Source organism: Astyanax mexicanus, unplaced genomic scaffold, assembly GCF_023375975.1.
Source record: "Astyanax mexicanus isolate ESR-SI-001 unplaced genomic scaffold, AstMex3_surface scaffold_47, whole genome shotgun sequence".
Classification (NCBI taxonomy): domain Eukaryota; kingdom Metazoa; phylum Chordata; class Actinopteri; order Characiformes; family Acestrorhamphidae; genus Astyanax; species Astyanax mexicanus.
Window position 1 is genome coordinate 714,665 of NW_026040057.1, and position 16,973 is coordinate 731,637.

At 42.1% G+C, this 16,973-nt stretch overlaps 1 long non-coding RNA gene across 1 annotated transcript; it reads right to left on the reverse strand.

The window, feature by feature from the left end:
* Positions 1-1,562: 1,562 nt before the first annotated feature.
* On the reverse strand, positions 1,563-3,036 carry LOC125796846 (uncharacterized). Its single transcript, XR_007435752.1, has 3 exons — positions 2,611-3,036; positions 2,415-2,463; positions 1,563-2,341 (listed from the first exon to the last, which is right to left on the reverse strand). It is a non-coding gene; the product is annotated as an uncharacterized LOC125796846 (long non-coding RNA).
* Positions 3,037-16,973: the final 13,937 nt, after the last annotated feature.

A 16,973-nucleotide genomic window follows, 5' to 3' on the forward strand; every position in this document is an offset into this window, starting at 1 on the left:
CCTATTGTTAAGATTCCCTTAAGGTTTTTCACGCCGTTATAATGGTTCTCATGCAGAAATAAAAATAGGGTATTGTCTTTGAGGTGTTACTTTTTTGAAAAATGAGTAGCCTTCTTTGTCAGCGTTCCGGTTCATCACCACGATTTTGCAGTTCAGTTTTTGTTTAAACTATGAAATGTCAGCAAAGCTCACCGCGTCATTTTCCGACAAACCTACATCGTTTTGTAACCGCTTTGCATTTTATTCTATTTGATCACTTAGATCAGGATTCAGTAGTTTGCAGACGTTTAGAGAAAAGCAGAGATTGTTGTTGTTTTGAAAAATATACAGATGTTTACATTTTTGCTGCACAATTTCCGAGTTGAACATTTGTGATAACTTGACTCGCGCGCTTCCGCTAGGCGGGTGTACGATTATAATCAATATTTGTAAAGTTTCATCGGAAAGAATTTCAAATTTCCTCTGCATGCTTTTTTCTATCATGTCAATGATTTCGTTGGGATTAATTTCACCATCGTTTACTTCAAAGCGTGATGAAGTGAATCTCCTTTAATTTTAACACACACAACGTCCCCGGCTCTAATGTAACCATTAGCTACACCAACCATCTGGTGAAAAACCTCCAACACGTAGTTGTGAAATTCTTTGAAAGAATCCACGTTTCCCAGTGAGGAGAAATTCAGGGGCCTTCTAATTTCGGTAGTGTAAATCTGAACTCAGTTAACATGAAGATACGGATCTATTTGATCTTCTAATCCGTCTCCTAGTTGAACATCTAACTGACCTTGGATATCATCCCCTATTTGATCTACTCTTTGATCTTGTAAATCGTTCCTTGCTTGGTTACATAAATGAGCATCAACCGCGTTTTCATTTTGTATGTTATGTCTTTCACCATTAGGTGAATGCGAGTTTTCCATTTGATCTTCACTGTTGTAGGACGACTGGCCATTCTCACTATCGTGATTAACCCTGGTTAACAAATTTTGTGAATGTTGATTTACGTTACCCATTACATTCTGAAGTCTGGTCAGACTTTGGTTTAGATTGTGTAAAAAATCAGTTGGTGGTTCTTTTGATATGTTTTGAGATGTTTTTGCAGATTGATGAGAAACATTACCGTCATCTGACACTACAGCTAAACTTTCATTAAGCTGGTTAACCGCGAATAATAGGTTCATTCTGAAGTCGAGTTAGACTTTGGTTTAGATTGTGGAAAATACCATGCTGACTGTGTGTGTTTTGTAAGTTTACATCAGGTTCTGAATTAGATGTAATGTGACCACTGGGTACCTTATATTGGAATGTTTTATAAACCCACTCAATAAAAATGGAATAAGGCACACAGGAAAGGAATGAGGCTGAGGTTTACAGAACACATTTATTATTTTGTTTAAAACAGATACATTAAACCAGACCAATCACCTTCTCTTAAAACGCTAGTGGTTATACTGACCACAGCAAGGGATTAACAATTATTAGACATTTCTTTCAGGACACTCATACAAATCACTGTTTCCCATAAAATCACCCAATATAAGACTTCACGAGTATTATAATTTGATCCCAATTATCTAAGTACTTTCACTTGGTAACACTTAAGGATTTAATAAATTCTTCTATTAAATAAGGCTTCAATCTGGGCTATAACACTGATCTCAATAGTCTATGTACTTTCACTTGGTAACACTGAAGGATTTAGTAAATTTGCCGATTAAGTCAGGCTTCAAGCCACCAATTAATTAGCACACAAAATAAATAAAAGAAAACCCAAAACGAAGAAAATAATGATAATAATAATAATAATAATAATAATAAACCACACTGCAAACAAAGCGAAATACACTCAAATTAAAATGTGCACAAAACCATAACACTACAAAGTAAATATATCAATAAGGGGCTGAAGCTCTAAACCAAAAGGACCAGTTACTTCCCATAAATCAAGTTAATGTGCACGTTGAAGCTGTACTGGAAGGCACCAGATAATGGTTCTATGAGGAACTAGGGCAACCATGGGCCAAAAGCCTATGTTAAATCACTAAAACCATAATTTTATTTTAATTTAAACTCAAAAAAATATTTAGATGTAAAGATACAATCCTAAAACACGGGGGAAAATGTAAGAGAAGATTGAGAGAAAAACAGTGGCTACTATCATTGGCCTTTTTCGGTCACTCCTAAAACATAAATAAAAGTTAGCCACTCCACTCATTGACTGTATTAGTTACTTTTTACTGCATAAATAAAGTGTCCAGTCAGATAATACATACCAATCAGTCGTAAATGCGGAAGCCAGAACTCAATCTCCTTCACAGCACCTTCAGCATCAATACAAACGCTATATAGAAGCATAAACACACAGTTAGCTACCTCTTCCACATACAGTAATTCAGTAAACAGACTTTACCCACCACTCAGCAGCTACACACCCCCAGCTGATTCCTGGAACTCCCACATTCACTAAGATAAAACAAACTTTCTTTTAATATACTGAAAATTTAGTAAGCTTAATAAACTTTTAATATTTATGTCCAGTACACCACCTAAATCTAGTAAAGTCCACTGTAATTCAAACTACCACAATACAATATTAAAAACAACCCATACCTGCTTCAACTATGGATTCCTCTCACGCACACACAGTGCCCCCTTGATACACCCTCCAGGTGTTCCTTTAGTCCTTTCCAGTCAGTAAGCACAATAAAACTATCTCCCACAGAGTTCTTTTAAAACAGCTTTCCCACGAGCTGGAGCTTTCCGACCGGAGCTTGTACCTGCCGCCACGAGACCAAACGCTACTTCGTGCTGGTCCCGCGAGACTATAAGCAGCGCAGAATCCTGTTCTGCCAATCAGTAGCTATCAAAATAAAAGTCCTCCCCTCTACCTAGAGGAATCTATGGTTCCGTGAGATTATACGCAGCGTGAGGTCCTGCTCTACCCATCAGGGACTGTCAAAATAAGAGTCCTCCCCTCTACACCTCACCTAGTGGAATCTATAGGGCAACACTAGGAAATATTAATTAAAATCTTCCCCACAGTTCTACCCGCTACAGTAATTTTAAACCTTTTAGCTTAATTTAAGTATTCACTATTGGTTCTCTTTCTAGACATGTTTATTGAGTAACAAAGCACAATGATTCATTAACAAATTCAAACGTTTTTATACAATGACTGAACACTCTTACATTGACTGTTTGAACCACGTCTAGTCACATAGAGAATTTTCCTGAAAGTCAGATCCACCGCCTTGGAAAGATGTCGAAAATTATCGAGATCCTCCTCCAGGTCACCATCGTTAAAGTTCTAATTCACATACATTACATTACATTACATTACATTACATTTGGCAGACGCTTTTGTCCAAAGCGACTTACAATATTGAAGTGCGAATAATAGAAGAGGTTAAGTACAAAAATAATAGAAGTTAAAAATAAAGCATCTATAGATAGGGCCTTAAGGAGGTCAGAGGGAAATAATGGGATAGAGGAGTAGAGAAGAGGAAGAAGATGAGGTTAGAATTAGTTAGTTTGTTAGAGGTGTTAGGAGAGTAGGTGCTCTTTGAAGAGCTCTGTCTTCAGGAGTTTATTAAAGATAGTGAGAGATTCTCCTGATCTGGTAGTAGAAGGTAGTTAGTTAGAGGTGTTAGGAGAGTAGGTGCTCTTTGCAGAGCTCTGTCTTCAGGAGTTTATTAAAGATAGTGATAGATTCTCCTGATCTGGTAGTAGAAGGTAGTTAGTTAGAGGTGTTAGGAGAGTAAGTGCTCTTTGAAGAGCTCTGTCTTCAGGAGTTTATTAAAGATAGTGAGAGATTCTCCTGATCTGGTAGTGGAAGGTAGTTTGTTCCACCATTGGGGAACTCTGTATGAGAACAGTCTGGATTGCTTTGTGTGAGTGTTTGGTAAAGCGAGGCGACGTTCATTGGAGGAGCGCAGCGGCCGGGAGGTAGAGTAAGCCTTCAGGAGCGAGTGCAGGTAGGAAGGAGCTGTACTGTCATCACCTTGTAGGCGATTGTAAGCACTTTGAATTTGATGCGAGCAGCAACCGGTAGCCAGTGGAGCTCAATGAACAGCGGAGTGACATGTGCCCGTTTTGGCTGGTTGAAGACCAGACGTGCTGCTGCATTCTGGATCATTTGGAGTGGTTTTACTACACAGGCCGGGAGGCCAGTTAGTACGGCATTGCAGTAGTCGAGGCGTGAGATGACGACTGCTTGTACCAGGAGTTGGGTGGCCTGTTGCGTCAGAAACGGTCGAATTTTTCCGATGTTGTAAAGCGCAAAGCGGCAGGATCGAGCAACTGAGGCCACATGAGAAGCTGGTCATCAACCATGACACCCAGGTTCCTAGCAACCTTTGTCGGTGAGAGAGAGAGAGAGTCGATGGTTATGGCAAAGTTGTGTTGAATAGAAGGTTTTGCTGGTATGACCAGAAGTTCAGTCTTTGAGAGGTTTAGTTGGAGGTGATGTTCCTTCATCCATGCGGATATGTCTGAGAGACACTGCGATATCCGTGCAGAGATTGAGTGATCTTCAGGTGAGAACGACAGGTATAGCTGGGTGTCGTCAGCAAAGCAATGGTAGGAAAAACCATGTGAGCGGATAACCCGACCTAGAGAGGTGGTGTATATTGAGAAGAGAAGAGGTCCCAGTACCGAACCCTGGGGAACCCCAGTGGGTAACGAGTGGGCTGGGGACAGCAGTCCTTGCCATGACACCCTGAACGAGCGCCCAGTGAGGTACGATCTGAACCATGACAGTGCATTGTCTGAGATCCCCATGTTCGAGAGTATAGTTAGGAGGAACTCATGATTGACTGTGTCGAAAGCAGCCGAGAGGTCCAGCAGAATGAGCACTGAGGACTGCCCTGCAGCTCTAGCAGTTTTTAACGCTTCTGTCACAGACAACAGAGCCGTCTCAGTAGAGTGCCCTTTCTTGAAACCAGATTGGTTATGGTCCAGGAGGTCATTTTGGGTGAGGAAGCCAGAGACTTGATTGAGAGCTGCTCTTTCTAATGTTTTAGAAATAAAAGGCAGTAGTGAGACCGGTCTGTAGTTATCAACCTGGGCGGGGTTGAGAGAAGGCTTTTTAAGCAGTGGTGTCACGTGTGCTTGTTTAAAAGCAGTCGGGAACACACCAGAAGTTAAAGAGGCATTGATCGTGTGAGTAATAGCCGGAATGATTGCAGGTGCAATGGTTTGCAGAAGGTCTGAAGGAATCGGGGCAAGTGGACACGTAGTAGGACGGCTACGCGTTAGGAGAGCCAGTGTCTCGTTCTCAGTGAGAGGAGCGAACGAGGAGAGCGCAACGCCTTCGGTAGAGGGATACCGGGCACCAGAGCATGATGTAGGACTGCTACATGTCGCATCAGTAAACTGTCTGCTGAAAGCTGCCACTTTCCCAGTAAAGAATGAGGCAAGAGCTTCAGCCGTAAGGCAGGTAGCCTGAGGAGGAGGTGGAGGGTTGAGTAGTGTTTTGAATGTAGCAAATAGTTTCCGGGAGTCTGTGAGGGAGCTGATTTTTTTTGTGATAGAATTCAGCTTTAGCAGCAGTGAGGCTGGCTGAAAAAGAAGCCAGGAGCAGTTGGTAGTTTTTTAGGTCTGTCTGGTTTTGCTTTTTTTTGCCATTTTCTTTCAGCAGCTCTGAGTTTGGAGCGTAGTTCCCTGAGCGTGTCATTTTTGAGCCATGGCTGCGGTTTGCTTGGTTTAATGGCTTGAGATGTTTGAGGACAGAGGTCGTCCAAACAGGAGCTTAATGTGCAGCAAAGAGTATCAGTGGCATCATTAACATTGAGTGATGAAAATGAGCCTAATGGAGGCATATTATCAGTCACCAGCGAGGAGTACTGGTCTGCTGGGAGATCTCGAAGATTTCGGCGGAACGAGACCATAGTAAGAGTAGCTGTGGGTTTTTTCGAAATGCGAACGTTGAGTTGCATGAAGAAGTGGTCTGAGAGGTGTAGAGGAGTGACAGTTAAAGAGTCTGTGTCACAGTTACGAGTGAAGATCAGGTCTAGATGTTTGCCAGCTTTATGTGTTGGGGGCTGGGGACCTGCTCCAGATCGAAAGACTGCATGAGGGATGAGAAGTCTGAAGCTGTTACTCATGATGGATGTTCATATCCCCTAGAATGAGCATGGGGCAATCTTGCTCGGGGATAGAAGACAGTAGCATGTCAAGTTCATGCGTGAACTCGCCCATTTGTCCAGGAGGACGGTAGATGACAACGACAGTAAGTTTTGATGGAGTATTAACCAGTGTGGCATGATACTCGAACGAGTTGTATGAGTTTGCAGGTAATAGTGGAGTGTATTTTAAGCCATTCGCGAGCAATAGGCCAGTTCCACCTCCTCGTCCTGAGAGACGAGAAGTATGGGTAAAGAAATAATTATTTGAAAGTGCCGCCGGAGTAGCAGTGTTTTCAGGTTTAATCCAGGTTTCAGTCAGAGCCAGTAGTTGTAGTGAGAGATGATTTGCATAAGAGGCGATGAAATCTGCTTTATTAACAGCCGACTGGCAGTTCCACAGCCCAACAGAGAATGAGGTAGTAGTGGGCGTGGCTTGCTTAAGAGGACGCAGGTTAGTATGGTCCTGGCGCCTATGTGTGTTTTTCCGCCTTCTGTGCGTACCGGAGATGACAGGAATGTGATGGGAGCACATTTTGTGAGGCAGTAGGACGGGCTGCCTTGTCAGTGGCCTTGCTCGGTGGACTCGCGCAGGTAGACTCGCAGGTCTTTACCCGCGCAGGTAGACTCGCAGGTCTTTACCCGCGCAGGTAGACTCGCAGGTCTTTACCCGAGTTAGGTCTTCACACGAAAGGGTCTTCACACAACAGCTGACGCCTCGGCGAGTGTGAGTGACGACATAGGAGTCTGAATTTGTGCGCAGGTGCGGGCGATATAGGAAATCAGCTCCACCAGACTGTCTTTTAAAGAGTGAGTAACGCCCCTGAGGTGTGTAGACAGAGAATGTGTGAATGAGGGGGTTTGCCACGCCCCGCTCAAGTGAGAATCGCTCAACCTTGTCCGAAAAAGCGTGCTGAAAAGCGCGTTTGCTGTTGCTCTTACAGCGTAGCTGAAGTTAAAATGGAGTAAAAAGCGCAGTCTGGTGTAGCTTCAGTTCCTGTACACAAACACACAGGCACAAATATAAATTTCTATAAATACATTGCATTTCATTATGAAATTTAAAAGTAATAATAAAAAAGTATAAATGGACCCGCATCAGTTTGCCTACCAAGCAAACAGGTCCACGGATGATGCTGTTGCCCTGGCAATGCACACTGCATTGTATTATTATGATTAAATAATTGATAGGTAAAACTTTGTTGTTTTTTTTAAACGGTACAATTATACACTTACCTGAGCTTGTGGAAGGAGAATCAATAATAATTCTTGATTTTCTAAGGATTAAAATAAAACAAGAATTATTTAATCATATGAATAACTATTTAATTAAGTGTATTAAATATAAATTTCAATTAAACAATGTATTACTTACCTCCTAAATAAAGTTGGAAACACTCTTGAATGGGACAGAACTGAGAACTTTGTGCTACTTTATCAACTAAAGGGCGGAGCTATCTACATACGTATACAATTCTGATTCAATGTTTGTTTAATCAGGGTTTTAATAGCTACGCCATGCACAAAGTTTTAATACTGAAATATACTATTTAAACATGGTTAACATCTGTTTCAATACCATTAAAGGATCCATTACAATGGGGGATTGGATCAGTTGAGGATTGTCAATGGGGACATTGTTTCAACATAAATAACAGTGGGACAGGCCGGTAGCCATGACATCTGACATGTTTTAGATTGATCATGTCATTACAGGGTGAAAGGTCACCTGTCAAAATCACTGTGATTTCCTGTGCCTTGTACCTTGTTGTGACCAGGCTTGCCCTCAAACTGTAGCCAGTTATCTATAAAGTCCACATGATTTTCTGCACACCACTTGGACATCCAGCGGTTCAGCGAAGAAAGCCTGCTGTAAGCTTCATCACCACGCCTCATTGGGATGGGGCCAGAGCAGATTATCTCCTGGGACAGCGTCTGGGCCTGTTTAATCACCTCTTTAACATTAGCCTTAGTTACTTCAGACTGCCACAGACGAATATCATTGGCCCCTACATGAATTACTACCCTCGAATATCTCCTATTCCCTAACAGCCTAAGGTTGCCACTAATGTCCGGTGCTCTGGCTCCCGGTAAACAAGTAACTGTTGCCGCTGGTGCCCCTAAAGGAGTAGCTAATTTCACGTGTCGGACGATAGAGTCTCCTATCACCAGAGTACCTTTAACAGGCTCCTCAGTTGGTGCTTCACTGAGCGGGGCAAACCTGTTTGACTTGTGAACTGGGGGAGCATGGTGTTTAGGTGGGCTGGCTGTGGCCTTTGCGGTAGCATTAGCCTTAGCCTTTCGACTATGCCGCCGAGACGTTACCCATTCGCCCCGCTGTGAGGGCTCTAAGGCCGGAGTCGAGGGGGTACTAACTCTCCCTGAGACACCCGGGGCTGCTAACAGTGAATCCTGCTGTCTATCCCTTATTAAACCCCGGACGTGCAGCTCTAACTTATTCACCTTATCCACCAAGGTGCTAACTATCTCACACTTAGTACAAATACCACTATTGTTACCAGTATCGGTGGATAAGGGATCTAAGCTATACATGCCACACTCTAAACAGGTGTAAACCTGAGCAGAAGCCATGGAGAAAAAAGCACTCACCTTGTTTCAGCTGAAATTAGAAACTTACACAAACAAACTGCAGCAGCAAACAGCTAATCCAGCAAACCTGAGGAAAAAGTCTATAAAAGTAGACTGAGAGTGGATTAATAGGTGTGTAGAGCAAAGAGGAAGCAGACTAAAAGTGGATTAGTAAGTGTGAAGAGAGTAAAAGAGAAGAAAACAGAGAAAAGTGTAGAAGCTGAAGATTAGAGCAAGCTTTCAGCAGAAGACCAGAGTAGCATCTGATTTTACATAAGAGTTCCAAAATCAGATTAATCCAGTGTGTAAGGGAAAATTGGTCTTGATTGATTTTTTTTCCCTTCTTAATTACATATTCTCTATTTTCTGTTTTTATCTCTTTCGCTCTTCTAGGAAAGTCTAAAAGCCTGATAGACACTTTTGTCCATTGCCTTATTTGTATGAAGCTACAGGAGACGTTGGCAACACATCTGAAAAGAGTCTGCATGAAGAACAACACTCCAGAAGAAAGACGTGCAAAAATGAAAAGCTAAAGAATCACAGAAAAGGTCGAAAGGAGGCAGTGTATGTGACTACCAAGATTTGAAGACAATTGTTAAATGTGAAGACAGCTGTAGAACCCTGGCACACCAACTTCTTAGCAAGGGCTTTCTCCTGCAGAATTACTCAGCAGAGACACCTGAAGTAACAGAGAGGTAAGCAAGTATCATACTATTTTTAAGTAAGTGTCATACTCCAATTCCCTAGATATAAAAAAAGTTTTTTTTTTAAAGCTTATGAAATTCATGTTTCTTGGTTTGTTTTTGTGTAAATCAATGTTATGTAGGGGTGAAGAACTTGGTAAAAGAGAACCTGCTGATAAATACTGGGAGAACTTGCAAAGTCTGGTGTCAGTATGACATATGAAAAGCTCACAAAATGGACTTCCGGTGGCTCAAGGTCCAGGTCCAGGCTCCAGGTATCGGCCTAATAAATCCCCCAAATCCAAGGACTCCTCTTTATATGTTGGACTATTGAAAGGACAATGCGTGGGGATAAATCCAGGAAAACGAGATGTTAAAAAGCGTCACAGACCTAGAAACGGAGAAATAATTTGACACCTCCACGATGGAGACATGGCCGGGAGATAAGGGCGACGGGGATAATGAGGGCAGACAGAGGTGAATTGAAAGCGGACATGAGAAACGAGCTCTGAGTTTTGAGCCAGCTTTAGACTCGACCTGAAGGTACAGTTGGACGAAATGTCTACTGAACTTAACCAGAACATATCGGATGCCATGGGGCAGATTGGGGAGGCCACGCAGCGCTTAGGGGAAGTGGAGAGAAGGATGGAGGAGGCAAAGAGATGGGATATCGGCATTAAAGATTCCCTAACCCAATTAATCAAAAACCAGCGAGCGCTGCAGGCTAAACTGACAGACCTGGAAGGTCGTTCCTGAAGAAATAATGTCCGAATACACAGTGTATCTGAAAACGCGGAGGGCTCCTCAGTGCGCTGTTTTGTGGAGGATTTAATTAAAGCTGAATTGGAGGGTTTGGATTCAGAGCTTGGAATTGAGAGGGCTCATCGCGCGCTGGTTCCTAAACCCCCCACCGGTGCTCCACCACGGTCATTGTGGTCCGGTTTCTGCAGTTTACAACCAAAGAAAAAGTCCTACAAACTGCTTGGAAAAAGAGAATCTCCGTACAAGACCGGAGGGTGTTTTTTGACCATGATTATTCGGAGGAGGTCCAGAGGAGGAGAAAGGAGTACACTCCAATCAAGAAAGTTGTCAAAGAAAACAAAATCTGCTTTCAAACTCCGCTGTCCAAGCTGCGGGTGCATCTTGAGCAGCTGAGGATCTGGCCAGGAAAGGAGTGCCTGTGGGATCCATCCGGGTGCAGAAAGGAGCTGACCTCACGGAGGAGTCTTTGGCTAGGCTCCTTCCCTGGAATATAGCTGGAGGATTCCGAGAGGGGAGCAAATCGAAATTCAGTCAATAAGGAAGAAGCTCTGTGGCTTTCAAAGGATGGGTCGAGAGGATGAGACAGAGGAGGATTAATTCGGGCTTTCCTCACTGAACGGCCGGTTCCAGTTATTTGTAAGTGACTCTAGAAGACTGCTTTTTTAGTAAAACTCAGTTTACTTTTGTAATCTCACCACACCAAAATGTTTGGGTGTTCCCAAGGGCCGATACAAACAATGTGACTTCCCGCAACAACACTTTAACGGGGATGGTTAGCACCCCTGATATTTTCTTTGAGTGTTTTGTTTACTTTTTACAAGTCTGCTAACAAGGGGTCTACAACCTAATTTTGCGAAATATGGAGCAAGCTTTGACAATGTCCTTACTGCTGCACCGGACTCTATCCATGCAACGCCTTCGGGCAGCAAGAAGAAGAGCGTATCGTCGTCGCTGGATCGCTCTGTTTGCAGCTGCAGAGGTATTTCCATTCGCACCAATTACTTCCATAATGGCATAGACTGCAAAATGAATACTAAGTGAAAGTTGCCATAAGTTAATAGAGCCCAAAATTTACATATAGATTTCCATCCTTGCCTAACTTAAATACTTGCTTTTCTTCAAGTTACACAGCCCTGTAGTCTATGCCAGGATGAACAGGGCTGTGCCACTCCTGTCACAATATTTTGATGCGGTCTCTAAGCTGAGGGAGTCCTACCATTTGTCCCGGGCTACTATGGACACGGTCATCCATCGAGTTCATAGAGCTCAAATCATGGGTGGACACATGAGGTTTGGGTGCTCCTCAGTGTGTATTGGCTTGTTCATAGACTGCCCTACAGGGTGGTAGCAATGGCATTTGATGTACCTGTACATAGCCTGGCCCACCGCTTCTGTGCTGAGATACTCACCCTGCTGAAGGAAGTAATCTGCTTTCCAGTACAACAGGAACTCTCAGCTGTGGGTGCAGGGTTTGCTCTGGCAGCCAACTCTCCTGTGTTCTCCAAGTGTGTGGGAGCTATTGATTGATGCCATGTACGAGTGAAGGTTCCACCAGGTCCGGATGGACATGACTACATTAACCGCAAGCTGTTTGCTTCTATCCAGCTCCAGGCAATATGTGACAGTAAAGGAAAGTTCATCGACATTGACGTGGGGTATCCAGGCTCTGTCCATGATACTAGGTGCTGAAGAATAGCCCAGTGTATGTAGGTGCACTGTATCCCTCTGAAGGTCACTTCATTGTGGGGGATGGAGGATACCCATGTATCAGCACTCCAATTACCATCATTACCCCCTTCCGTGAGCCAACAGATGGAAGAATGCAGGACCGCTTCAATCGCTATCATGCAAGAGCCCGGAAGGTCATAGAGCGAGCCTTTGGCATGATGAAGGCCAGGTGGAGAAGTATCTTCCTTAAGGCACTTGAAGTAAGCCACCTCTTTGCTCCAGATGTGGTAGCCGTCTGTGCAATACTGCATAACATTTGCCTGTCGACGGGGGATGTTCTTGAACCAGAAGAAAGAAACGACCAGGTGAATGTCCTGCCACCCAGACCAGTTAAGAATGAGTGCAGTGGCCAACCACTGCGAGCCTGTTTAGCAGCACAGTTGTTCACCTCTGTCATTTGGCCAGACCACCAGTGATGGGAGTAACGGTTACTAACGCAGTTACTTTTTTTCAGTAACGAGTAATCTAACTAATTACTATGATTGTAACTATAACGCTGTTACCATTTCCGACACCCCATTACTGCCTGTTACTTTAGCCGCTCTATGAACTTTTTTTTGTTTTAACTTTGCTTTGCCCTGGGTAACCCCTCCTCTTTCTGGTGAACTTGAGCTTCTGGCCGCTGTGCCTGTGGGTTTACGTGGTTTGGCGTGGTGAAGTGAGGCACAATTGTGACGATTTGCTGCTCTAATTAATTCAGTGATTGCCGTGGACAGCCCAAGTTCCGATTTAAGGACGTTAAGCTCTTTTTAGCTGCTCCGGTTTTTGTGGTGCTGCTGCTTTCTATTTTAGAGCTTAGATTCTCTGCCCGAATCCCACCTGACCCGAGGACCGACCCGAAATCAGGCTCCTATTTTTATTTTATATAAAGCTCTGGTGTGATAATCACAATGTTGCTGAGTAACCAATTATTATTGTTCACTAAAGCGAACGAAATAGCGAAAACTGAAAGTGAAAAAACATTTGTGTTAACTGAATCTAATAAAAACGGTAATTAAAAGGAAAAAACATAACTATGAATATAAAACTAACTAAAACGAACTGAAATTACTGATAGAATACACTAATTTTAGTGTTTAATTTATTTATAAGCACTGTTGTAATCACGTAGCTCTGGGCGCACGTGAACGCCTCCGCGTTTGACTTGCAGCACTGTGTGTAGCTGTTCTTAAAAATCATTTAAATTAAATAATAGTTCTATGCTTCTATGTTACAGTGTTAATTAACATAATTCTGATTATATTTCAGGCTCATAATGACAGTTCATGGTTCGGGCTTGGGCAGAATGTGCACGGGCTGGGTCGGGTCGGATTTTTTGGGCACGATCTAAGCTCTATTCTCTTTTGGTGAAGCTGTTATATTAATACCATTTTAACGGTCATTAAATTGTTGTTTTTGTCCATTATTTTGTTTTATTTATATTTACATATTTCCTTTGAGTGTGGCTTGGTTTGTTTAATTTCATCCCCAGACGCGTTTTTCCGTTTTTTTCAGTATTACAAGTTTTAGTAATTTTCTTTGGTTGTGTGAAGAATTTCGTTTTGTTTTTTTGAAATTCGTTAGATTATATTTTTGTCAACATTTTGGGTTTGTTTTCGTTTGTTATTTTTCTAATAATAATAGTAAATGCATAATTGATTTCCTTTTTTTTGACGGGCGAATAATAAAAAGTAACGCGATAGTTACTTTTACTGGTAACTAATTACTTTTATAGTGGAGTAACTCCGTTAGTAACTCAGTTACTTTTTTGGAGAAGTAACGAGTAACTATAACTAATTACTTTTTCAAAGTAACGTGCTCAACACTGCAGACCACCTACAACATCATGACTACATATAATTTTACTGTAAATAAATTACATTTTTCCCAAGAAAACCAATCCATATCTTGTCTGTCAACACTCCATTTTAAATAGAAAAATGGTGCAACTGTGCAATGCAATTTCATTACAGCCAGGGTGTGTATGTTGTGCTTTAGGATTTGCAGTAGTACATTCAGTAACATGTATTTAAGCATTTTCTAAAAATGAATGATGTGCCATCAATCTACCTATAGGGCTACAACACAACCATTAAACATTATGCAGCAAATTCCAACTGCCTAATTTTGTAGTGCAGTGGTTTTCAAACATTTTTAGTTGGAACAAATGATGTTTCCAGTAATTATGCAGGTTATTTCACTGCTCCCTCTGAGCTCTAGCCTCCTCTCTGGCAGCCTCCTTCAGAAACTCTAGCACCTCTGCAGAGTAACTTTGCCTTCTCATTTTGGCTGCTGGAGTTCCTGAAGAGGGACAGGAGGTACTTCTGCTGGTGGAGGGCACTGGCTGGCTCACAGAGTCAGGGGCAGAGCTGGCACAGGAGGGAGCGTCATCTTCCAGTGTGGAGCCTGAGGCCACATCAGCTGGTGGGCTTGGCAGCTGGGCACTTGTGATCCTCCTGGGAGGCACAATTGAAGGTTTGCCTCCCAGGATGGCATGCATTGCCCCAAACCAGCGCCATGTTGCTGCTGTGGTCTCCCCCTGGTCAGTGCTCATCCCTGTAGGGGGATTTCTTAGCTCCTAAAATACATAATTTTGGTGTTACAATGTACAATTGTTTATATACTAAACAATATAACAAATGGTTTGTACAAAAAGATCCCATGTTATTCTGTGCTCCCACTTTTGCCCAGCACCAGTGAAAAGGAACATCTCCCGAAACATAGTGTTCATTGTTTGTTTCTCTGGTTAGGATATTGTGACACAAGACACTCCGTGCAAGCCCTTATACCTACAGTCAGTATACTTTTGTCGAACGGGACTTGCATCTTATATATTTTATAAGTTGCCCCATTTGCTCAAGAGACACCTTACTCTCCAAGCCCAAGTCTCTGCGAATTGTCCTGTAAATCAAGCATCATGAGTCTGACATGAATAAAGCTGCTTATTTAAGATTCTGTGTCGTATCTAACAGGTCAGCTGTACAGGAATGTAATGTACCTATTGATGAAGGTTTCATAGGTAAATATTAAATTATTTTGTATATATTTGTCATTAAATGTAATAAAACAAATAACTATTAATAAATATTAAATATAACAATAAATATAATATTTTGCATATATGCTGAAGTGAGAAAATATGAGTTTAAACAGCATTAATGAAACATTACTATCACACACAGCTAAATATTCAGATGTTACAATAAAATCATGATTACTCCCAGCCGCATTTTTGGCTGCATTTCTCCGGCCAGTGAAGAGGGCAGCCCTGTCTGACCTCAGCCTTATGAGGGTTTCAGTTTCCTCATCAGTCCCTAAGTAAAAAATAAATAAATAATGTATATATGATATGTATATATAACAACATATTACAAATAGGGTCATTAATATAGTTTTACTGAACATACAAAGCAACTTGTGGGCAGTTGTGTTAACTGCATAAAGAACATTTCAGTAGAGAAAGCCAGGTGACAAAAGAAAAGGGTGTTAGCTTATCTAAACTATAAATTATATTACTGCTTTACTGGCTGTTTAATTAGATAATAAACCTAGTTAATTAATGTGTTTATGACGTATATTTGTGCGTTGCCTTTGCCATGTCGCGTGCTCTGTGGGCGTGGATGCAGTGATGTCATTTGAAGATCCCTAAAAGTCTTCCGGAGTAGGATACTTTAATGTATCCTCCGTTGGAAGCGTCTTTGAGGATTTTAAGCGTCTTCTTTCGTCTCCTACGGTATTCAGACAGGCGGCAAGATGGCGTCACGAAATCAGTTTCAGGGTCACGGAGGAGAGGAGGAGGATCGGTAGGAAAAAGGAGACACTTTTGGGGTTTCTGGACGCAGCCTGAGAGCTGCAGTAAAGTCAAGCTGAACAATGCTACCTTCTTGTTGGTCTCCTCCCATTACTGTTAAAGTGTTACTAACTAGTGCAAACACTACAACAACCACAAACACAATTCACCTGTAGTCACTGTTCACAAAACCAACCCCCTTTTTCTCAAAACTCTAAACACATTTTGCATATATCTCTGCTCCAATATGCATTGTGTGTTACGGTTTAGTGGGGGAGGTGGACTCAAATGCAGAGTTATTTTATTTACTTATTTTATTTATTTTTTATTTGCTTATTTATTAGTCTTATTATTTATTGGTAATATTATATTTGATATAACTGATGTGTCTGTATGTGTGTGCAGTTGGTTTGATGGTGTGCTTGAACCGGGGTTTGAACTCCCAACCTTTGTAACTGCAGACGGCTGTGCTACCACTGCACTACAGTGCAGTGTGTGCAGTGGCTTTGGATGAGGGCCTTAAATGTGGCAGTGAAGAAAAAGGGCGGGAAAATCAAACAAAGGATCTGCTGCCACATGGCATGGCTCAAACAAAGGAAATTAACTCGAACTTAAGAAACTTAGGAAAGACTTCTTGAAAATAAAAACTTCAAAAATAAACTGAGATCTTTTCTCTCTCTTTTGCGGCTTCTTTTAAGATCTCTCTCTTTTTTTGTGAGCCTTTGTTTCTTTTGAGATCTTTTTTTGTGGCTTCTTTCAATATATATATATTTTTGTGAGCCTTTATTTCTTTTAAGATCTTTTCTTTTTTTTGTGGCTTCTTTTAAGATCTCTTTTTTTTTTGTGAGCCTTTGTTTCTTTTAGGATCTCTCCTTTTTTGTGGCTTCTTTTAGGATTTCTTTTCTTTCTAATCTTTTTCTTTTGTACCCACTGTTACCGGTCACCCCTCTACAAAGGTGTGATGGTGAACTGAGGTTTGGCTGGGGTTTTTAAGCTGTGTTCACAGCTGAGCCTGATTTGAACTAATTACCGCTGGGGATTCTGGGACTTGGAGTTTTTTGCCCCAGATCCACCAGCTCCTCCACCGCAGTGTCCAGGCCCTCTGCTGGTGGTTGGTGGCATATGCCGCTTTCTTACATTGTGAAGCTCATGTGATGCAAAATGCCACCGACAGTCAGCAAAACTTGAACACAATGAACATACCTGGGCTGTGACCGAAACGGCTCCCTACTCCCTCATTAGTGTTGCGCTATGTAGGGAGATACTAATAAGTTCACTAATTAGTGGTAAAACAGGAGTGAATTCGGACACTAACTCATC